We start from the raw sequence: 13,688 nt of genomic DNA on the forward strand, positions 1-13,688 counted from the left end.
AATCATTACCTTAAGTACTTTACTGTTTGAATTATTATCTTATAAATTTTTACAAGAAAGTTATCAGGCAAAATCATCGTCCGTAAACCGACTTTACAGACAACCACTTTTTTCAGAGAAAGAAGTTATTAAGATACTACGTTAAACTTTAAGAAATAACATCGGATCACGCGCAAATTCGAACAATTTAAAGAAGCAACAGTAGTAAAATTTATAGAAGCAAAATTGTTGTTAGGTAAGAAATTGTTTACGACTTTTGCCTAGATTCCTATAGAACTACTTCTCAACATCATTTAAGTATGTTTCTATAAAGACACTATAAGAAACTTCAAAGAACATCAGAAGAAAACTTATATCAGTATTGATTTCGCTCTTCTTAAAGCTCCTTTCGAAAAAAATGAGATACCTTTTACTTTATTCTCGTGAAAAAAAAAAATTAATTTCATTCTTGCATGATTTTGTTGAATTACACCAAAACCCATCACACGAATCTGTATTGTTCATTTAAAAAACCATACAAAAACAAATTGTTTCATTTGAACTCGTTCACGTGTCACTGAACGATGAGATGCTTGCTTGCTTACTGAGCTGTCATATGCATGTCAGTCGTTGTTTTCTTGTATAGATATCTTGGCAGTATTTTTTTCTTTTTTGTATTAACCAGACTAGACGCCGCCGCCATCTTCCTACTTATCTTAAAAGATACACGCTGCTGAATTCTATACAAATCCACGCGCATTATTTTGCTGAGAATACATATCCATCGCCACATCATACTGTTATCAAACATGACATCCTTTTTAGAATCCTTCAGATTTGATCCTACGCACTTTGTGTTGGTTGTGGTTTTTTGTGTTTAGTTTCACAAGAGAAGACAACGTTTTCTTATTTTTTTTTTTTGTTCAAAAGAAATCAAATCACTTAACCCAGCTAACCGAGGAATTACCCAACATTTCCCATTTCCCGCCCGCTTATCAAAGGCATTTTCTCTTCTTTCTTTAACTGACATATTAAATGTCACTTGTGGCAACAAAAAAAAATAAATAACGCCACCACACCGCAACGAGAAGAATTCGCAAATCACGATGTAGAAAAATGTAGTAGTTAGTTGGTTGGGTTTTGGTGGGTGGCATGGCACTGTAGCACATTAACGGAACAATTTTGCTTTATACAAGCATTATAGGATTATTTTTACTTTTTTTTCTTCTATTTTCTTTTCTCTTTGTTCTATTTATTTTGTTTTGTGTTTTTTTTTTTTCTACGCGGGAACCATTATAAATCATTTGCAATTCATTGTAGCCACAACGGTAAAATTGATTACACATTTGCGTGCTTCTGAAGGCGTTTATTCTCTAAGAATCTATGAGCAAAGAAAAAACAACAAAAAAAACCTTTTTGTCAATTTGCGAACTCCGGCTGTGACCGAGTGAATGAAATAAATGGGAAACCCCAAACCTTGTCGCCTTAGTTCTTAATAATTTCTTCTACTACTTTTTTGTCTTGTTTCTTATTTCTTGCAACTGTGTGTGCAAAAGTCCTTGAAATTAAGTATTGCTTAGCGGCCGTATAACAGTGACGTCTAAGATAATAATGAACATTATACACTTCTGCTAGGTTATAGCAAAGGCGTATACACAAATTGGTAAATTGACCGTGGTTCAGGGAATTGAACAAAAAAAGGAATCGAATATAATAACTAATCCTAGGCTTTTCTATGTATATCCACTCTTCTAAACCACCCTGACCTTACTCGTATCTACATGAAACCCCAACATATTTTTTGTTCGTTTTCGAACATTTCCCGACTATCGTCAATTTCCATGTTTTATTGAATGAATTACATGAAAGAATTTGTGCCACAGAAAGAGGAATATAATTTCTTGTAGAATTTGGAGAGATTAGTTGATATTTCCAATACTAGGGGGCTTATAATTGGATATAACATTATTAAGGGTAGATTTACATATATTTGCAATAAATTTTATTGGAATATAGAGTGAATTGGAATTGAGGGAATTATAGTGGGTCAGGGGTCACAGATGGCTGACATTCTTTTGGAGTTCAAATGCTGGGGATAATTGGATATTTTGACACTGAGGAGCGATAAAAAAGCTATAGGTAGTTTTAGGTTTATACAAGTATTTATTCTTTATTTTGGTTGGAATTTCTAATTTTCGACTCAAAGAACGAAGCAGGAGCATTCTATAAGCTGGTCAAAAAAAAGGTTTCTTGACTGGAAGTTGTCCGGAAGAATATATTATTATAATCTTTAAAGAAAATGAAAAACCGTCACGTACAGACATGGAGTATTTGTATCCAACACTTAGATTTAAACAAAAATATGAATAATTTTTTGTTTTTGCAAAGACGGCAACCCAATTGAAAAAGAAGTGTTTTTGCTGTGTTTGTCATTTGAGTAGGGTTGCCAAGTACTTGCTCATATTATCCTATCACTATTTATAAAAAAAGGCAGTTTCAGGTTAAGTTTGGTGTAAATTTTAGCCTTCAATTGGCCTTCATTTGGATAAAAAGATTTTATTTCTGTTCTTTTTTTTTAATTTTATTGAATAATGCCGTGTGTGAATTGCGTTAAATAGTTAAAACCGTGTAAAATTTTTGACGCTATTGAGGTGAATAAAAAAATTCAGCTGTATGGCTTATTGTTTAATATTTTTCTCTGCCTCTTTTCTGCCATGATACTCCTTTTTAATAAAAAAAAAAAAAAAAACAAAACAAAACCATCTGCAAAAAAAATATAACCTAAATTTAACCAGGGCCCTATTGCAAATTCTGTTGCACCAAACTCCAATTTGCAAAGAGGAAATAATTTTTTTGAAAAGTAAAACAAAAATTCCTTCTTTGCAAATTTTGTTGCACCAACCACAAATTTGCAAAGCACAAAGTACTTTTCTAAAAAGTGCAAAGTTTTGCCAATTTGCAAAGAATTCTTCGATTTCGTTGCACCAACCAAAAAAACTTTGCACTTTCCATATCAAATTCTGCAAAGTTTTGCAATAATATGCAAAGACAAAATTTCATTTGCGGATGGCCATTTCTCTTGTAAAGTTCGGGTATATTAAATGATAATTTAAAATAATCGCTCTGAACGACTTTTTGAAGGTGAAGAGTATAGTAATAGGTACGTGATTGATGTTAAATTAAGAATGCATTTTGAAATTAGGAATAATTAAATATTGGGAATATTTAACTATGGTAAGTATGTGAAAAGAAGTTGAACTGGCATTATTAGAATTTGTTGTGTTCTTTTTAAAAATCATTTAGGAACGATCTGTTGGAAGATAATGTTAAACTGTCAAACGACCAATTTTTTTTTAGAATAATTCCAATTCCTTTATTATAACCAAAAATCATGTTTTTATTCAAAATACATTTTTTCCCATCATTTCAAAAATTCCATTTTAATTTAATTTTTCCGCTGATTAATAAAAGTAATAAAAATGTTTGAATTGTTAGAGTAAAGTACAACAAAATTTCAAAAGATATCGTTGTTTAAGTAATAAGGGAAGATTTCAACCTTTTTTTAACAACGAAAAGAAGTTGAAACTATTTATTGCTTTACTTTGCAAATTTTCAAATTATGCAAAGTTCCATTTTAAGTTGGTGCAACGCCCGCACTTTTTGCCTTGCAAAAAAAAAATCAAAAATTGCAAAGTGCAAAGTGGGGAACTTTTAATTTTTGGTGCAACACTTTGCACTTTTACTTTGCAAAAAAGTATTGTTTTGCAATGTTGCAAAATGCAAAGTGCAAAGTGGTTGGTGCAATAGGGCCCAGGTCCCAGAGCCCATTAAATTTTTAACAGCTGAAAATTTTGTATTCACCTCAAAAATTCTACACGGGGTTAACTATTTAACGTAATTCACACACTGCCTAACCTAGCCTTAGTGTTACCATTTTTGTTGGGTTATATTCCTTCATTATGTTGTTAGGGCTTTTTTTTGGTATATAGGTATTTCGACGTGTTGGTTGTTGGACGGTCGACATATGACGAGAACTTGTATTATTACTACAGTCACTGTGGTGTATGAGTAATATTTTTTTTTAACAAATAAATGAAGCCAATTGTCTTTTGTGAACAAATATCTGATATTTAAACTAAGTAAGTAAGTAGTAAAAAACCAGCAAACAAAAATTCATTCTCAGATTTGTAAATTATTACTTTCATAAGAATTATACCCACAAGAATTCACAAAGTCTCTGATGGCGTCATTTTCTTAAATATTTATGTATATTTCAATTGAAACCGCCAGACATTTTTTTCTTAAGTTTATTAGGAATGTTCTTTTTTAAGTGCGATTCAAAAAATGAATGTCAATGTCAATCCGTCCACCCGCCATAACAATGTCATAAAAAATAAAGTATTTGTATATACCCTATCTTCTGACAAAAGAATATGCCAAATTGACAATTTTGGTATTTTTATTTTCACATAAAGACTAAAAATGGCAAAAAAAAAAAAGTATGTCACTTGAAAAAGCAAAGTAGTTTTAGTGATTTCACACTACGTGCTTCAAAAAGAAACCAAAAAAAACACAACAAAAAACTATGACAAATAACTGAAAAAAACGCAATTTTTTCTCTCATTTGTCCTTGAGCGTTAAATTCTTTCAAATTCACTCACGAACTTTTTTTTTATGATGAAGATGAAAAAAAAAAGAAAACAATAGTTGCTGAATGGTTTCGTTAATAGGATTATCTGGTAAACTACCCTCATTTTAGGGTCACAACGCAATATAATTTCACAAGATTAGTTTATTACTTTTCTTTTTATTCTGTAAAAGAAAACCACATAAATAAAAAATATATATCTAGTTGAATGGTTTCATTTAGCATTAATCATAAAGGAAATTACCCACACTTAAATCTTGTATCAAGTAAGTTTTTTTTATTTGTGTAGACGAACAGAAAAAGAAAATAAATAAAAATCTGAGGGCGTTGTTGAATGGATTCAAATGTGGAATCATCCAGCAAATTACCAACACTTTAGGCTGCTATCACATTTTGAGTGATATTTGATTTTGTTTTGCTTTTTTTTTATTACAAACAAAAAAAGAAATAACTACACACAGGTAGATATTACAAAATGATGGTTAATGACAACAACTGTCAAAAGACTGTCGAAATTTTGTTTGTTTGACTGAATATTCCATTTTGGGTTTACACACGCACGTACTTTTTTGTTATAAAGTTGTTTTTATTGGCACATTTGTCATGATTGATGCGTACAAGTAGGTTTCATAAAATTAATTTTATTCGTTTCGCGTTTTTATTTTTTGTTGTGAGTTTTTTTTTTATTCAACTTGCTTTCGTTATTCTTATATTCTTTTTCTTTAGGGGTGAATAAAAAGTTTTTTAAGAACAAAAAAGAATTATAACCAAGAAAACAGAAGAAAATTACTTTGAAATTGTTGTTGTTTTGCTAAGTTGTATACTTTTGGCTCGTAAAAATATTTTATTTACACTTTTGTGCAAATTGAATCCTTAATGGAGGTTTGTATTTCCGTTTTCACTTTGTTTATTTGTGTAACTGTGGGAATGGAAAAAGGCCAAAGAGTAAATAAATGATATAAGAATGGTGATGAAGGCACAAGTTCTTGTTTCGTTGTTATATTGTTTTAATCAGATTTTTTGGGGAGCCTTTTTTTTTGTGTTTGTGCTTATTGTTCTTTCATGAAATCAATTTGCTTGCTTTTAAGAAGAACTTTCAGAAGTTAAATATAATTTGATTTTACCACAAAGTAGAAGATAAATCTTTGTAAATCAACAGGAGAAACGGTTTGTTTGGGTTATGTTGTTTTTTTCATCACTGTCTGATTAATTGTTGGCATGTTTTTTTTTGGTAGAGATGAAAAGGGTTGATTAAATTTTATTCACTTTGCAAGAATGATTAGCGTAGATTGGTTTTGGAGAACCTAGGTTTTATTTTATTTAATATAAAACCTTCTTGAGAAATACTCACGAAAATGGCGCCCAACGTCAAAATATATGCTTTTCGTTGCATACACGTCTGCTTAAGTAGAAACCTTCCTGAGAAGTACTTAAGAAATGGCGCCCAACGTAGGAATGCTTTTCGTTGAAAATACGTCTGGTTAAATAGATAACTTCTTGAGAAATAAAATGAATGAAAAATACATTTGTTTAAATAGAAACCTTCTTAAGAAAACTTTCTCGAAAAAAAAAATTAAAAATTGGAGCCCAACGTAGAAATATATAGTTTTCTGTAAAAATACGGCTGTTTTAATTAGTAATTTCTCAAGAAATACTTAAAAAATGGCGACCAACGTAGAAATTTATTTTTTTCGTTCAATATAACTAAAGTTAAATAGATACCTTCCTGAAAAATACTCAAAACAATGGCGCCCAACGTAGAATGTTAAATAGACGTCTGTTTTAATAGATACTTTCTTGAGAAATATTTAAGAAATGGCAACCAACGTCGAAATATATGGTTTTCGTTGACTATACGTTTGCTTAAGTAAAAACCTTCTTGAGAAAAACTTAAGAAATGGCGCCAAACGTAGAAATTTATTCTTTTCGTTAAGTTAAATAGATACCTTTTTGAAAAATACTCAAAAAAAATGGCGCCCAACGTAGAAATATATAGTTTTCTTTGAAAATACGGCTGTTTAAAATGGCAATTTCTTGAGAAATATTTCAGAAATAGCGCCGAACGTAGAAATATATTCTTTTCTCTCTCAAAACTATTTCAATTAACCAGCAAACTTATTGATTTGAATGTTACATCAATCTACAAAGAACCAAATTAAAATACACGTGATTCGATTCCTTTACCCGTTCTTCATTCATTCTTCCATGGTTCATGTAATTTTATAATTGAAATCAGCTGCTTTATAAATTTCCTAATAATTCTTTTGTACGTTTTTCCATCCATGTAAGAATTGTGATGTGCAGTAGATTCTTATTACTTTTTTTTCGTTTTCTTTCTATTCTCATAAAATTCACAGAATATGCATTACTTCTTTCAATATTGAATGTACATTTTGCAGAAAAAAGAAGATCGAAAAACGAGAAAGAAGAAAAGTCATGTTTTCCAATACGAACATTGTCTGTCTATTTGTCTGGAAATGGATATATGCAATATCGACAATATTCTATATTATTCAATGAACACATTTTTTTTGTAATGTACACATACACGTTATACCTATTTCTTTTTTTGAGTATCTCTACTATGCTATATAAGCAAATTGATTTATTTCAGGAAATAGATTCGTAATGGAAACATCACGCATAACTCAGCATATCAAAGGGTAGCGAAGAACAAAATTGATTTTTATGTTTTTTTTTTTTTTTTTTGTCGACAAGATTTATGAGAATTTTGAAGGATTTTATTGATTTTTGAAAAGTTATATTTTCTACGAATTGAATGATAATAATATATAAATGCATATAACAACTTTTCTTCTTTTCCAAAGAATCCTCTATCTCTACGGAGTGTAATCATCTGTATTTTCATCTTCTTAAGTGATTTCGATTGCATATAACTAGTTACTTGACTTGCATACTTTTAGGAGGTTGAAGTATCTCTTTATTGGGGTGATGGTAGAGGTATCTGTTGAAAGAGTTTTTCAATTTTTATTTTAACTTTTGTTATCATACTTGACTGAACTTATTCTTGACGTTGATTCAAAATCAATAAAAGTAAAATGGCGCCCAACACACGACTTTGCGAAATTTGAATAAGAAAAAACTTCAATCGTGATTGACCTTTTTTATAGAAAAAAAAAAAAAAAAAAAAAAAACATCTTCACACAGAAAAGGCTAATGCACCTTTGGTCTGCCAAATGTTCCATGTAATCAAATTCTCTTTTTTCGTTGGTCTTGGGCACAAAGACAGAGGACAAAAGTTATTTTTGGCCTATATTTGAAAAAAAGTTCTACTTCCCTTTAAGCAGAATTTTGTTTCATTCTGTGTGAATGCGTGCAAAAACAAACACAAATTTACCTCGAATTATGTCATAGCCAGTGTTATGAGTCGCGTGTGTACTATAAAAAAGTAAACGTGACCTTCACATCACAGAGAGTCACCTGGCTAATTGGAAACATTTTGCTTTAGCCAAAATTATACCAAACCAACCAACATTCATGATAACGTTGTTGGTGAGGTGAGGGGCATTCCCAAAAATTTGTTTTCACAGATCATTGAAGAGAGAAACCACAGAATAAAAAATGTATTCCTTTATTTTTGTTCAACCACAGTTTACAAAGTTCGATAATTGCAATTGACACTGTCCAGGGTGAAAAAGTGGAAAATTGGAAATATTTTTTTTTTTTTTTTTTTTTTGAGAAAACTTTATCAACTGAAAAAATAATATTTTTTGAGCTTAAAATAAATATTTTTGGTACAAATAAATGGAAGATATATATTTTTTAATTGGCTCTCATTCATTTATTTACATATTTTTGATTGTTTGTATTTTTTTGTTTGATAGGTATATTTTTGTGCAAATTCTGAGAAATAAATTTAATTTGTTTTTAATTTAATTGAGGACAAAGTTATGGTATATGTTTGTGGTTTTTTCAATGTAATTAACTTTATAAACCATAATATGTTTACAAATAAGTTAAATTGATCAGAATTTTAAAAGGCAAATTTTAATTACAATTGATTTAATTTTTTGTGTGGGTAAAATTTAAGTGAATGATTTTGTTTAATATTAAACAAAAACTAAAAATATAAACAACTATCAATTTTTGATTGTTTGTATTTTTTTTTCTAAGATATGTAAAAAGTAAGACCCTTCAAAAAGTCGTTTTTGTACGAAAATCCAGTTTTCGGAAGTATATTGAAAAAAAAAAAAAAAATATGCAAATTCACTCAACCCGCCTACTTTTTAGGTCTCCAAAAAAGTAGGTATATTAAATTTTGCAGGTATGGGTCTGTAATTTTTACACCGCTCCTGTAAGACTTTGAGCAAACAGCACTAAATTTAAGAAATCAGAAAATTATCATAAGAAATTTATTAAATCAGCGATAACAAATTAACTGTATTTCCAATTTATTTAATTTTTTTTGAGAAAAAAAGTTACGTATACGCAACAGTGACCAACTTTTACATAAAAAGGCGTAGGCATCGAATAAAAGCAGATACAACTACCAAAATATCGAAGGAAAATACATTAATGCTAAATAAGTTATTCATAAGAGTGTGTATGTGTTGGCTAAGCCGAAACATGAACAAAATTACCTAGGAGGGGGGTCGTTTAAGACGGAAAAAGCATTTTTAAAACAAATAATATATGTACTTAGGTCCAATTTATTCAATCTCCATTATTTTTAAAGGCTCCATTAAAAATTATAAAACTGTCAAATCACATACAAATTTTAAAATTTCCCATTTTTAATGGCGACTTTAAATTTAATGGAGTGTGAATAAATTGGACCTTAGAGACAATTTATTAAAAAAGGCTACTGTAAATGTATCTGGGTATACATTAATTAAAGACAGCAATTCGTTTTGAATGTTTAAAAGAAGGTTAATTAAGTTTTATTAATTCTGTATACAAATTTGAAATTTCATTATGAGCTGCATTTAAAAAAAAAAAATTCCTCAAGTCAAGATTTTTCTGTACTTTTCTCAAGGTCTATTTTTAATGTGAATAAAAACTGGAGCAAATGCTTAACACAAGTTTAACTCAAAATAACAAGCAGACATGACATTACGACGATAGAAAATGTCTGTCAATTTTGTTTTAATAATATTGAATTTTGAAATACAAAAAGTTAAAAAAAAATGGCTCCCATGATTTAACAAAAATGTCTAGAAATTAAAAAAAAGTAACTGTTCAACTTAGTTAAGCGTCAGATAAAATTTAACCTTGAGTACACTTTAACTAAAAACCGTAAGTTTTGAAGCGAAAACTTCTTTAGTATCGTAGTGATTTGAAACACGATGAAACGAAAAAGCGACAGGAAAAATCAATTGATTATAACTTTTTTGTTTTTATAGAAAGATGAATGAAATGTATAGATACTGTAGCTAATAGAGTAAACTATAATTTTACAAAATTTCAATTAGTTTCATATATTCAAAATCCTGAGATAACGTAAAAAGATGTCCTTTTTCTAAACACGTTATATCTTTTGATCTCATAACACCTGTGGAGATCTGTTGCCGATGACCAGCCACCAGTGAAGGAAGTACCGTAATTTCAGTTTGAAATTTCGACATGGTTGGCTATAAAAAATTCTTACTTTTTGTATAGGCATCGTATAAATATGATTGAAACGTCAAATAAAAGGTGAAATTATAAGCTTTCAAATGATATGAAATTTATTATAGGTTGTTTTTTTTAATGGATTAAACGGTGTTAGAAGAGAAATAAAGTTTTATTTTTTTGCTTTTTTGCATGGAAATTGGCATCAAAAAATTCAAGCTCTTTTTGTAGATGTCGGAGGTCGGACAGTCATGATTGAATAAAATATTTAAAGCTTAAACAATAAACTTTCATATGATAATATGTGTAAAATGTATAATATGTTGTTATATACCTACAAGAAAAATTGATTTGAAAGTGATAGAAGAAAAAAAATTTTTCTATTTTTTATTCCAAGAAATATTATTTTTTAAGTTTCTTTGGATTTTCTTTGTGGTGTAGGTTTCTCTTCTGCCACGTTTGAATTGCACACTATTTTTTTTTTTTTTTCTTGGGAAGTTTTTTTTTGGAAGTTTCTTTGGATTTTTTTTTTGGCCTGCATTCTCAACAGAAAAAAATGTTTTAATACTTTGTTTCGGAATTCAAAGTTCTTACACACAAACATTGTTGTTGAACAAAACACGAAAATATAAGCTTAATTAACATTTCGAAGTAAAAATAGTAATTTTTATATTTTTAGTTATTCAGTTTATTTAGTTTGAAACAAAATTAATACATGCTAATACGATTCAAATTAAAGTGCCCAAATTTTCGGTTGGTGAAGTTTTTGCATAAAATGTATAACGAATCTTAGCTCCTTCATTCTCCATAATAATGTTAAAGAAGCTATTAAAAAATTTAAAAACGTCTGTCAAACCTATTGTTAAAAGGAAACTCTAAATTTAATGCAGTGTACATAAATTGGGCCTTAAACTAAGATTTAGAACTTCAAATAAACACATGAGGAACAAAAATAAATAAACAAATATAAACCGAATTGAGAAAAAATTTTCAAGCTTAAAAGTTTGCATCACTGTTACTGAAAAATATCACATTTTTGTTGTGATAATTTGTCTTAAAAATTGAAAATTTTCAACGTAAATCATCTTTAGTGGCAAAATTCAATGCGGAAAAGTAAATAAATGGCGCCCATCGTAGAAGACCAATAAATCAGGCAACATAGCTTAATCATGATCTAATATTTGTATTCTCCTTCTTCTGTGTTCCTCTTAAAATAGATAAAGTGCAATAAATCAACAAAAATTATAAAATGTGTTGATATAAACAAGAACTCATACTATTTGTTAAATGGCGCCCAATTTAGAACCTAAACGAAATTATTATTTAAACACGATAAATTCGATACTCTTAAATTTTCTTTTCCTCATCTCAAAAATAGCACAAAATGATCAAACATTTATTTAAATGACATAAAATTTAACAAAAAGAAACATAACTCTTTACCAAATCTCTATACAACAACCCCTTAATCCAAAAAAGCAACAATATAGGGAGGTACAACAATACAACATCACAACATAAAAGATGACAGATATATTAAAAGAGAGCGATCCTAAATGATTGATTGTCATAATATCTATAGAAAAAAAAAAAATATATACATATTTTGCATAAAGGTGATTAATGTTCAACAGCAAAAAAAAAAAATCCTTTATTGTATAGAAAACTTGGTAAGTATCCAAAAAAAGTATGGAGCATTCAAAAACGAAATGAAACTTTTTCTCTCTCTCAACTTTTATCTTAAAAAAAACATAAATCTACAAGTATAAATCATTGAAATCTTCTTCCGAAAAACAAAAAATACCAATATAAAAAGAATACCTATAACTTTTATTTTTCATTTTTAAGAAAAGTTTTTTTTAAAAGAAAGTCATCAAAGCTATTTCAAAATCCCCCCTTCTCCTTTTTTCGAAATAAATAATCTTAAAATGAATATTCAATTGCACGAATATCCAATTCAACTTTCTAGACAATAAAATGATATTTTTCATAATTTTTCTTGATTAGCTAGATAGACAAAAAAAAAGTACAAAACTTCGTGTTAAAAACCATTAATCAGAGACAACTTTGTACAAAAGTGTGTCCTTGACATTTAAACTAAAAAAACTTAACATTAAAAGTTTATCTACAAACCATTTACAAAAATCCATTTGTAGTTTGTTTCAACCAGCTTATTTCAGTTAATTAATCCAAGTAGTAATTAATTCTTTTTTCTCTTTATTTTTTTGGTCGTCAAGGACACTATCACTATTATCCTTCAAAAGGATACTATTTTATTTTTTTTTCTTCAATTTTTCTTGTATATTTTATTTTTTATCTTCAAAATTTTAATTTTTTCTGTTTCACTTCACTTAACATCACAGAACACAAGCACAGTGAAAAGAGATATTATCATTACCCGCGCTCAAGGACGAAGTATATATATATCATATTACAATTTTGAATGCCGTCATCTTCTTCTTTAAGGACGTACGAAGGAATAGACCAACACACAAAAAAATAAACACGAAACCACTCGAAACTATCTGTGGTATTTGGAGCAAGTACAAGAAAGAATGTTAACACACTGTCTTCACTGCACACAAAAAAAGGAAAAATATCCTTCAACACTCAAAGAAGGATCCCCCAAACCAAGGGATGCCCTTGTTATCCCTTTTTGTATGCCTTTGGGATATAAGAAAGATATTCCTTTTACAAAATCACACACAATGCATTTTTTTTTTTTGCTTTAGTTTTTTCTTTCCCGAAGGACCTCAATTCCCAAGTGAGGTCCTTCTATGTTATATTTTTTTTGTGAAACTACTAAATATTTTGAATTCTTTGAATGTATGTAACGGTTTTTGTATGTGCGTTTGAGTCCTTCGTACTACGAATATAACACGTTAAAGGGTATCCTTTGAAAAATTCCAGACTTTTGTCTGGTTATAGTTTTTTTCAAGATGAGGTTGAGACTTGAGAGTGGATGATTGTTGGTGATTTTGTGTATGAGAGAGACACTGTGAGAGAGAATTCGGTTTGGATGCCGTTTTGCGTGCGTACAAAGTACCGTCACGAGTCAGGCTAAGCAACAAACTGTTGTCGATGGTTTAGGAAAATACCGTTACCGTCATCGTTCTCGTTGTCGTCCTTTGATGGTCCCTGTTAAAAAGCTTTCAAGGCTATCACCAAGTTGTTCTCGCTCTCATTTTACTACTCCATTTGACTCTCTTTCTAGATGAGAATTTCAGTGTTGCCATTTTTGTAGTTTTAAATCTTTTTGATACATTTTTTGTATACTAACAAAGGTGCTAATATAATGGAACTTCCTGTTTGAATAGTCCTTTCCACTGCAAGTATTTTTCTCTGGTTTCTAGTTTCTCACTTATACAACTGAATCAGGTTTCATTCGGCTACTCATCCTCTTTATAGAGTCTATTTTTTGTGTTGTTTTGTGTAAAGCCTTTAGGGGCAAGGACTCTACCTTGAAAAAATAATAAAAGTGCCTGTTACG

At 29.4% G+C, this 13,688-nt stretch overlaps 1 protein-coding gene across 1 annotated transcript in view; it reads right to left on the minus strand.

Annotated features, from left to right (window-relative positions):
* The window catches only part of LOC129919667 (uncharacterized), a 78,630-nt gene extending 65,340 nt beyond the window's left edge, over window positions 1-13,290 (minus strand). Inside the window, exon 1 of the mRNA XM_056000633.1 lies at window positions 12,332-13,290. The gene's annotated coding sequence lies outside the window, so the exon portion shown is untranslated. The remainder of the gene's footprint in view (window positions 1-12,331) is intronic.
* Between the last annotated feature and the right edge of the window lie 398 nt (window positions 13,291-13,688).

The sequence above is a fragment of the Episyrphus balteatus genome, chromosome 4 (assembly GCF_945859705.1).
Source record: "Episyrphus balteatus chromosome 4, idEpiBalt1.1, whole genome shotgun sequence".
NCBI classification, from domain to species: Eukaryota; Metazoa; Arthropoda; class Insecta; order Diptera; family Syrphidae; genus Episyrphus; species Episyrphus balteatus.